Source organism: Mixophyes fleayi, chromosome 6 (assembly GCF_038048845.1).
Source record: "Mixophyes fleayi isolate aMixFle1 chromosome 6, aMixFle1.hap1, whole genome shotgun sequence".
NCBI lineage: Eukaryota > Metazoa > Chordata > Amphibia > Anura > Limnodynastidae > Mixophyes > Mixophyes fleayi.
The window spans coordinates 180,275,417-180,286,602 of NC_134407.1; positions in this window are offsets into that span (position 1 = coordinate 180,275,417).

Consider the following 11,186-nt stretch of genomic DNA (forward strand, 5'->3'; position numbering starts at 1 on the left):
TCCTGAAGATATGTGATTTCTGATAACGCCACCAATATTGTTAGAGCATTACAGCGGGGGGAATTCCATCACATTCCCTGTTTTGCTCACACAATCAACTTGGTGGTACAGAACTTTTTAAAAAATGACAGTGACATGCAGGAGATGCTGTCTATGTCCCGAAATATTTAGGGTCATTTCGGCATTCTGCAACAGCATGTAGGAAAATGCAGCAGTTGCAAGAAGAATAGAATTTAGGGGGAATGTACTTTAATCCAGCGCAGTGGAGAATACGTTCTGTGTTGTGCAAGGTTTCTGAAACCACTCGTAGTCACCTGTGAAGAGAGTGCAGACACTGTTAGCTTGAGTCAAGTGATTCCCCTAATTAAACTTTTTGAAAAGCAGTTAGAGAAATTGAAGGAGAAAATGAAGCAAAGCAATTCAGCTATATTGGACTTGTAGATTAAGTACTTATTTCACTTCGCCAGGATCCAAGAGTTATCAACATCTTGAAATCGGATCATTTCATTTTGGCAACTGTGCTTGATCCTAGGTTTAAGAGCTATGTATTCTATTTCTTTCCAACTGACACAGATCTCAAGAGATGCAATGAGCTACAGTCAGCAAGCTGACAGCTAAAGTGGTACATGACACAATGACGTCTCCTCTTTCAGTTTCTCTGGAAACTGCAGCTAGGAAAAAACTTAGCTTTCCCAAGACACCCAGTGGTGATGCAGATGAGTTATCACAACATTTTGACATTTGGTCTGGTGTAAAAAAAAATCGCCCAAAAATCGTGACAGCTCTTCTGTAAAATTAACTACAAATTCCATGAGGAAGGCCATTACCGGCAACTACATCAAAGTACACAGACTTCTATGATGGTGGATTCCAGTGGAGATGAATTAGTAATGTTCATCATCATCATTATTTACTTATATAGCGCCAACATATTCCGTAGCGCTTTACAATTGGAACAAACATAGTAAACTAATAAACAAACTTGGTAAAACAGACAAGCTTACAATCTATGTTTCAGGAGGTTGTACAATGACCAATGGAGCTATCCTGTTTGTGTGTTACCTATATAATATAGTAGAATGTGACTGCAGATTTAGTAGACCAAGCCCGCCAGCCCCATTATTTCTATTTCAGCATTGACAATTAGCAATGGAGCTCTCCTGTTTCTGTGTGAGCTATAACTCGGTATAATGTCACTGGAGACTTTGAAGAACACTTCTACCCCTCCTCTTTCTTTTCTAGCTATGACGCTGGCCAACTTCACTAGAGACTGCTACCCCTTCTGTGTCTCTCTGTGAAATGGCGCTGGATCGCCGTAGAGGGCGGTACTTATAGAATCCAAAACTCGCAAGATCCGACGATGTAACAATGATGTTTTACCTCGTGTTCAATTCCGAGGGCGCTCGAAAGTACCGAGCTGGCTCGGCTTGGTGTTTGGATCTGCTAAGTTTGGGTGGGTTCAGTTATCGGGGAACCGAGCCTCAGCATCTCTAATTGGAATATGACCAGCCCAAAAAGTTCCAAAATACACTCAGCACAGGGGTGAGAAAAGCCTCAACAGCTAAGGGGCTAAACGTTAACAAACCAGTTTTTTGCTGTCAGGTGTGTGCATTGGGGTCCCAGAGGTTGCATTTGCAACCAAGCCCATTTGTCCCATCTATAGCATTGTAGCCAATGAGAGTATTATTTGCTTGAAGTTACAACTGGACCTTATTTCTAGCATGCACAGAATAAGTGTCAGTAGCAGTGTCAGAAATATTAGACAACGGTTATATCATTGATTAGATATCAGTCACTGTGTCATATGCAGAACAATTGTGGCTGCCTGGTTTTGTGCTATTTCTCATTTTTTGCACTTGCAAAAAACTGTGCTCTATTTTTTTATTGGATGATTGGAACTGTGCTATATATTGAATAATGGTACTAAATTTATATTCTGATTATTGGTGCTGTACAATATACTGGGGATCAGACCAGGTTCCAGTGGTTTGTGATTTTTTGTGAAGTTATGTAATATTAAGAAGCAATATAAAGGGATACTTGCCAACTCTCCCGGAATGTCCGGGAGACTCCCGCATTTTGCGAGAGTCTCACAGACTTCCGGGACAGTGTCAGATCAGTGACATATCTACCGAATCTGCCCACTTCACTAGGAAGTGCCCACTTCCCAGTGAAGTGGGCAGAATTAGGTCCCAAATGCCGCGATTCACCGGGAATTTGACCCGTTTTTGACCCGCTGTCAAATGGCACGTTTGCGTCATTACGTCACAGGGGCGGGTCCAAAATGACGCGCATTTTGGAGCCCCGCCCCCCCCCCCATCACGCCCACCTGCCCCGGCAGGCTCCCAGAAACCAACTTTCTAAAGTTGATAAGTATGCATATACATGCTTTCTGTAGAAACTTTGTGTAAAAGCTGTTCGCACCCCTACTTCCATTTCATTTTACCAAATAATACCAATAAACGTGCTTTCCTGGGAAGGTGCAACTAGATGATGCAAAGTTAACACCAGTATAAGTATAAGGATGAGGCCAGGGGGTATATTTACTAAACTGCAGGTTTGAAAAAGTGGAGATGTTGCTTATAGCAGCCAATCAGATTTTAGTTACCATTTATTTAGTACATTCTACAAAATGACAGGTAGAATCTGATTGGTTGCTATAGGCAATATCTCCACTTTTTCAAACCGCAGTTTAGTAAATATACCCCCATATCTCCGGTAACTCAGAAGTGGCAGATAAATTAAGTCAAGGTTCAAAGGCTGTACACCCTCTACCAGCAGGAAACGCCCATGTGTCCTCTTCACCCATTTATCTTTTATATTTAAGAAATATCAGAAAATTAAATCTATTTTTCTCACTTTAGTGCAAATCTTAATCTGTGCCTAGTAAGATCATTCCACCGCTTCCTATCTACAAATACAATACTTCGCACTCCCACAAGTGCCGGCATTATGGTCTGCACATTCCTGCGCTTCCCTGTAAAAACTAGGTACAATTGCACAAAAGTGCGCAATTGTACCTAGTGCAGTTTAGCACTTTGTGGTTCAAAAACGACATTTACTGTGCTTGTTATTTGAGTTTGGAATGTAAATTGGTGGCAGACACTAAATCCCTGTAAAACGTTTACCTGTATCCCCTATATATCTCTTATTTTTTTTGTACAATTTTTTTTCTTGCATTTCAATATTTGCATTATCAAAATGCAAATGATGTTTTTTTATTTTAATTTGTCTTTAAAATACAGTATTTTGAAGGGCAAAGATGTTTAGTTATCTGGCTGTAGATGAGCAGATCTAGCAACAGATGGACCACAGTATAGCAGAAGCAGATTTTGCAGTATTGTTCTCTGCAATGAATCAGAGGAGAGCGGAAATCCTTTTACATGTAGCAAGAGCAAGCTCCTTGTTAAGGATCTGGGTGTTTTCTCCAGGGAACTGAACTTAAGACAGGTTTCCGAATGTAACATTCTTATGTTCTTTGACAGTTAGATGGCATTTTAAGGAACACAAGGGGCCGGAGTCATTGGGGATTATTTCTTAATCATTTTTTTCCTTTCGGGGAATAGCCGCAAATCTAAGTACCCTGCAAATTTATTATTGGGGCATTGCAGCAGATACCATAGATATCTGCTGCTTTGCAATTTTTTTTTTTTACAAAATACATAGCAGTACCCATAGATGTCTATGGGGACTGCTAAGTACTGCAATTCAACAACTTTCGAAAATGTATTTACACATACAGTAATGTATTACAGTTTTTGATAGTTTTCTGCCCTGTTCAGCTTTGAAGAGCAGAGCTTTACAGCACATGTGCAGCCCTGTCACATGACCCAGGTCCTTCTGCCAGTGCAGTTTAGCTGCATGTGCGCATACCCGAGTTATCAATCGACACATGTGCACAGGGACTGAAATGCGATAAGGATTGAAAACTACTTTTAATTTTTTGCGGTGTGTCTTAAATATGCCCAAAAAAAGATCTAGATCAACTTTAAGCTTCAATGTAAACATAAAGTATCAAGTATCTGTTTGCTACATGAAAAAGCAGCCAGTATTTTCCTTACATGCAAAATAATATACTAATTTGCACCACTTGCATTGTTTGTCCACAATCAAATTTACTTCTTTTTTTGCCTTGCTTTCCTTAATGACTCAGGCCCAAGGAGTACAAGTTGAAGAATTAGAGATCCATTGTCAATTTGATGGTGTTTTCAGTCCCATGAAGACCCTTCTAAGTGTTAATTATCCATACCATATATTGTCCCCCTGCTTCTTATGCATAGTTGCTTACTCTCCTTGAATGTCTGGGAGAGTCCCGGATTTCTGGGAGTCCTCCCTCACTGCCAGGAGAGCAGGGCAACCTCCCCGTTCCTGGCCACTTCATTAGTTAACTGGTGGGGCTTAGTATGTAATTCACTTGTCATTGTGGCCCCACGCCCAGCTGTAATAGGCTACACATTTTGTTGACAGTTTAGGGGTGGAGCCATATGACACAATTTGTCGAGCCCCCCCCCCCCCACACACACACACCCACATCCCCCTGGAACACCCAGAGGCCAACTTGCCAAAGTTGGCAAGTATGTTCTTATGTCTTTCTTTACATACAATAAATCATACACTACATCCAATCGGACTTGCATGCTCCAACAGAAAAGAGCAGTCACCTTTTTATATACATAAATGATTGGACAAATGAGAAAATAATAAAAAAAGAGGCGGCGGTTATGTACAAAGCTCAAAATGAGCAAAAATAAGATTTACTCTTTTATAAATGAGTGGAGACTGTACTATTTTAGGGTTGTTCCTTGCAGAGTAGAGGGGCTGATGTCATTTGCACTACACAAAAGCACTTGGATTTTGGACTTTATGGGATATATTTACTAAACTGCGTGTCTGAAACAGTGGAGATATTGCCTATTCCAACCAATCACATTCTAGTTATCATTTATTTAGTACATTCTGCAAAATGACAGCTAGAATCTGACTGGTTGCTATAGGCAACATCACACTTTTTCAAACCTGCAGTTTAGTAAATATACCCCTATGTCTTGTCCTATACCATTAATATGTTTTTTGCTTCTCCTTGTTGCACTTCAGCGTAGATCCTAGACACACTGAGAAATGTAACAAAAGGCATCAGACACAAAGATAAAATAGTCCTTATATCCCATCGCTAATTCATTTAAGCCAAATTGAGCCTAACCTAAGCAATATTTTAGGAGAAAAACAGAAAATGTTATTTAAAGAAAGGGATGGTACTAAGGTGGTAGGATGTTGGACTTTTGATGCAGGACGTTTATACTTTTGCAATGCATCTCATAAGATTTTTCTCTGCACACCTCACCACACATTTAGTTTGTGGAGAGATTTCCCAAGATGCATTGAGTAGTGGCCTTCAGCTGAGTTCGGATCAAAGCAAAAAAAAAAGTTTGCTCCTGGACAAACCATGTTACAATGTAAGGAGTGCAAACTAATTTATTATTTTGCACATAAGGAAAATACTGGCTGCTTTTTCATGTAGCACACAAATACTTGATAGCTTTATTTTTACACTGAAGCTTAAAGTTAATCATCCCATAGTAGTCGACTGCTTAGGAATGTCCGGGAGACTCCTGAATTTCTGGAAACAGCAGGTTGAGCAGGTTGCCCTGCTCTCCTGGGAGTCCCGGGAGAGCAGGGCAACCTCCTGGGTCCTGGACACACTTAATTGATTAAATGGCGTGGGTGGGGCTTATGACGAGAATCACGCCTCCTACCATAATAGGCTAGAACTGATTATGTGTGTTTAGGGGGCAGGGCCCAATGTCAAGATTCGCCGAGCCCCGACCCCACACTCTCACCTGCCCCCACATCTCCTGGAGGCAAACTTGCCAAAGTTGACAAGTATGCCCTATCCCAACTATAAATCTGTCCCCACATTTTAAATTTACCCCCCCCTCCAATTAACAGAAAAATATTTTTATACAGGGCATCCGGAATGTACTCACAACGCTTCACTTTTTTCACATTTTGTTATGTTACAGCCTTATTCGACAATGGAATACATTCCTTTTTTCCCTTAAAATTCTACACACAATGCCCCATAATGACAACGTGAGAAAGTTTTTTTGAGAGTTTTGCAAATCTATTAAAAATAAAAAAAAATAAAAAATCACATGTGCATAAGTATTCACAGCCTTTGCTCAATACTTTGTTGATGCGCCTTTGGCAGCAATTACAGCCTCAAGTCTTTTTGAATATGATGCCACAAGCTTTGCACACCTATCTTTGGGCAGTTTCGCCCATTCCTCTTTGCAGCACCTCTCAAGCTTCATAAGGATGGATGGGAAGCGTCGGTGCGCAGCCATTTTCAGATCACTCCAGAGATGTTTAATCGGATTCAAGTCTGGGCTCTAGCTGGGCCACTCAAGAACATTCACAGAGTTGTCCTGAAGCCACTCCTGTGATTAAATTTGTTTTTTTATTTGTAATAAATTTGCAAAAATCTCAAAACTTTTTTCACGTTGTCATTACGGGGTATTGTGTGTAGAATTTTGAGGAAAAAAAGGAATGTATTCCATTTTGGAATAAGGCTGTACCATTACAAAATGTGGAAAAAATGAAGCGCTGTGAATACTTTCCGGATGCACTGTATTAACTCAAGGAGCATACATGCTATGGTTATTCAACGTCATCGCCCCACCCCCGCCATTCACTTCATTCACCCTGCCATGAACTTCAGCAAATTCGGGAGTTTTGCCAACTCTAATGGGAATCTGGGAGAACTCCCCAAAATTCGGGAGCCTCCCGGGAATTCAGGGAAAGTAGGCAAGTATGTCATGGAGTGACACCTTGAAATTTACGTGCGGCTGCACCTAACTAGCGTTTTATTGAGATGTGAGCACGGTATACTAACACAATTTCTTCTCCCCCTCTAATGCATCATAGTTTTGCCAAGGTGCAAATTTGCTCCCTGTTTTGCTTTTCTCCTAGAAACAGGCCCTAGGTGTATAGTTTGATGTGTGCTGGGCAGATCAGCCAGTCACATTGATGCAAAACCAAGACATTTTGCGGTGAACAGCAAATGCTCTTCTTACATGCTGCCCAGTGAAATACCCACAAAAATGTATATAATTTATTATAAATTCTTACATAACATTCACAGCATGAATCAGTCCCTTGTATTAAATGTATATATAGCATACAAGATAACGGTTCTATCCAGAGATATCTAATACATGGAGGTAGGTGAATTGAACCCCAGACAGGGGACCTTTGGGTATTGCATTTTATTTATACATTTGTGGCTATGATACTCCCCATTTTGGCTTACTTATTACTGTGCAATAAGAGAATAACACTGCATACTTTTGCTTTTATATGTTTTTTATTCTAGTGAAACCACACACTTCAGTCTGATTTATATAGATTAATAATTACTTTTACTTTTGAGCGTTTTTAAAAAAAAACACTTTTGGACATAATATTGTAATATGTTATTTTTTTCTATTCCTATATATATATATATATGCAAACCACTGGTACCACCAGAGCAGAAATTACCCTTAGTAGCCACAGTTATATGATTACATCAATAGTTTCCTTTGGATGTTTTCCAGTTAGACTTTTACAAGAGTTGTACTGAAAGGTGCACAGCCCATTATGATTTAACTACTGCAGGGGACCTCTAATCAGCCGCCTGCCTTTCATTATTATCAGCCAGACCTCCCAGCATAGGCTGTACTCTAGATCTTTCATATTCCTGCAAAGAACTTTTTTCAGTAACAGGACTATTTTCATTCTGCTGCAAGTTGGTCCTAAATAGAGTTTATGCATGCTGCCCAGGTGGCACTGTTAGGTCATAGGAGGGGGAGCAGGGGGCATACATGTTAAGGACAAAACTGAGAGAAAGGAAGGTCCTCTTTCAGTACGTAGTGCACATAGCTTGAAAACTTGAAATACTTTTGCCCCTTTTTACTAGAGATGCTCACTGGCCCCCGTGAAGTGGTTTTGGTTTTGATTTTGGAGCTGGATTAGCTCCATGTTTTGGCAAAACCACCCTTGTGTGTTTTGGTTTGGGTTTTGGATCTGTATTTTTTTTAGAAAAATTGCTAAAATATGCTAAAATCACATAATTTTGCTCTCTTTTTGATTCTTTATTATTATTAGCCACAATAACACTAATTTCAAGTCATTTTCAGTCAATTTTGACCACCTCACAGGTCACAGTATTATTTTCATACACTTTTGGACAAATACTGCACTGATCTGGCTGGATGGTAAGTGACAGAGCAATGACTCAAACATACGGCAGTTCCTAGCACATCTAGGACACATTGGCACACAGCAGTGGCAGAAAAGAAAAGTGGGGCAAGATGGAATTGTCCTTGGATCATGAAACCAGTTATGTTTCATTTGATGGCTTCACCTGTTTCTTGGATAAGTGAGGTAATTCTACAGCTAATACATGGCAACGAGCGCTGATCCCCCCCGGGATGCGTGCTTTTATCAGACACACACCAATCCAGGGTGCCAGACAATGCACTAAAAAGAGCCATTGTAATTCTCAGCAAAAAGCCAGTTCATCAGTGAGCTTTGAATCAGCCCCAATTCCCATAAAATTATAATCTAGGTAGGTATCTTTCATGTAAAGTGCAGACTACAAACACTTGATTGAAAAAGGCGAAGGCCTCATTCTTTCTTTGCCACTGCATCTGTAGAATAGCATGTTGGCAATTTTAGTTTTTCTTTGCAGATAAATTTGCCTGGCTTACAGCTCTTTTTTTCTTGACCAAGGTAAAAGGTGTTTTTTTACTTTTTTGTTTGCCTGACTTAAATACACGACATACTTTTACATAGGCTTTACCAAATGACGTACAGGGATTACTATCATCATGACGGTTGGCAGCAGCTGCTTGGTGCTCCTGCTCTTCTGTGTACTGCTGTGAATCCATTTTGATAACATCGTACACTTTTTTTTGTGCAAATTTAGAAGAAAAGCCTGCAAGGATTAGTATTTGTATTTCAGCAATGACAATTAGCAATGTAGCAATGGAGCCCTTGTCTTTGGGTGTATATAACTCCCCACACTTTTTGGTACAAATTCAGAAGAAAAGCCTGCAAGGACTAGTATTTGTATTTCAGCAATGACAATTAGCAATGCAGCTCTCCTTTTTGTGTTACCTATATAACACTGTATAATTTTACTGCAGAATTACAACAACCCTGACAGCACTATTTTTTTTTATTTTTATGCAATGAGAATTACCAGCGCAGCTCTACTTTTTGTGTGTTACCTATATAACACAGTAGAATTGGACTTCAGTATTACATCAACCCTGTAAGCACTTTTACTTGAATTTTTCTGCAATGAAATTTAACACAGGAGCTCTCCGATCTGTGTGTTACCTATACAACACAGTAGAATTGGACTGCAGAATGACACCAACACTGCCTGCAGCAATAGTATTTGTATTTTCCTGCAATGAGATTTAACACTGGAGCTATGGAGCTCTTCTGAATGTCACTGATTACTTTCTTTAACACTGCTACCACCGTCCTCTTTGCCCAATTGCTCTACACTCTATGCTACCCTTTCTGTATCCCTCTCTTAAATGGCGCTAGATCGCCGTGGAGGGCGGTATTTATCGATTCCAAAACTCGCGAGATCCAGCGACGTCGCAATGGTGTTTTGCCTTGTTTTGGAATCCGAAAGAGCGCTTACCAAGCCGACTCGGCTCGGTACTCGGATCCAAGGAACCGAGCCTGAGCATCTCTAATTTTTACCTATATTTTTTAGCTATATGGTGGCTGTCCCTCAATAGCAAGACTAACAAAGTTCAACTGAGGAAAGCCATTATTAATGCCGTTTAAGGTTTTTACTTTTGGACAAATCCCCTGTGTATAGAAAATAATAGTGATTACCCCTAGGGGTCCCCTCCACTACCTGAAATAAAGATCTGGCTGGCACCAAAGCACGCTAATTATCTCTGCTGAATACGAGCATATTACATACTGTCCAGGTTTCTTTGATAGAGTGGGTCATGCCAGATCTTAGCTTTAGGTAATAGGTGGGAGGAATGTTTGATATAGAAAAGATTGCCCACACTGGACAATCCCTTTAAGATGAGCTACAAAATGAGCATCTCCTTTATATTCTAATTACTACAGAATTTGTTTATTTCCACAGCATGCATTTAGCCTAAGCTTGGAAATAAATTCTTATTAGATTGAAGTATCTGAGTAGCACACTGAGTAGAAGGCCATTGAACAAGGGATATTGGGAGAGGTGGCTTCCTGAAAACGTCTCTCACGTAACAGGACATGGGATGAACACGCCAAGCATTTCTTTATTTTACAATCAGAGGATTCATGAATCTTCAGCCAGAAATGTTTAACAAGCATAAGTAATAAATGTTGCCATATTTACTGCTATTAATAATAGATATAATTTAACCAATACATTTTAAGTATTCTCAGCAGGCACTGAAATATACATGGCATGCTTCCAAAACGGTGGATATATGATACAGCACACAGAGAATTAAATGTTAAAGAGCTACAACTCTCTTAAACATAATACATGATAGTGAAGTAAAAGGCCGATGTCTTAGAAAAGAAGTGATGTGATATATTTTAACAAACTTACATTTTTTAATCACATACATAGAAAACCACATCCATCCAATAACACCCAAAGCACTACAGTGAACTGGGGTCCCTTGGTATTTAGTAAAATGCCATTGCAGATATTCCTGGAGGGCCCTTTTTTAATCTGTTCTGAGCTGGACTACCTCATAGGAGCCAGTAGGTATACAAACTTTGGCACCCTAAGCCACACCCCATCCATTAGCCACACCCCTATTACATAAAACATAGCCTTCTGGTCCTTTCATGGAGCAGAAAATGTATGGACTTTACAATTCATTCTCTCTTCAGTAAAATTGGGAATCTCAGGCAGGAAGATAACTAGAAAAGTCTGGGCAGCATAGCAAAATTTGGATGGAAGTTTGTTTGCAACTGTTTGCTTTAAGTGCCTTTAATAGGGATTGGAAAAAGATAATAAAAACATTCATCTTAAAATAACTTTATGTAAAGTGTTACAAAGTTAACTGTAGAACAGCAAGTGGTTCCCATAGCAACTTTAATTTTCTAAACTATACTAGAAAATGAGAGCTAGAAACTAATCACTTTCTGTTCTACACACTTTC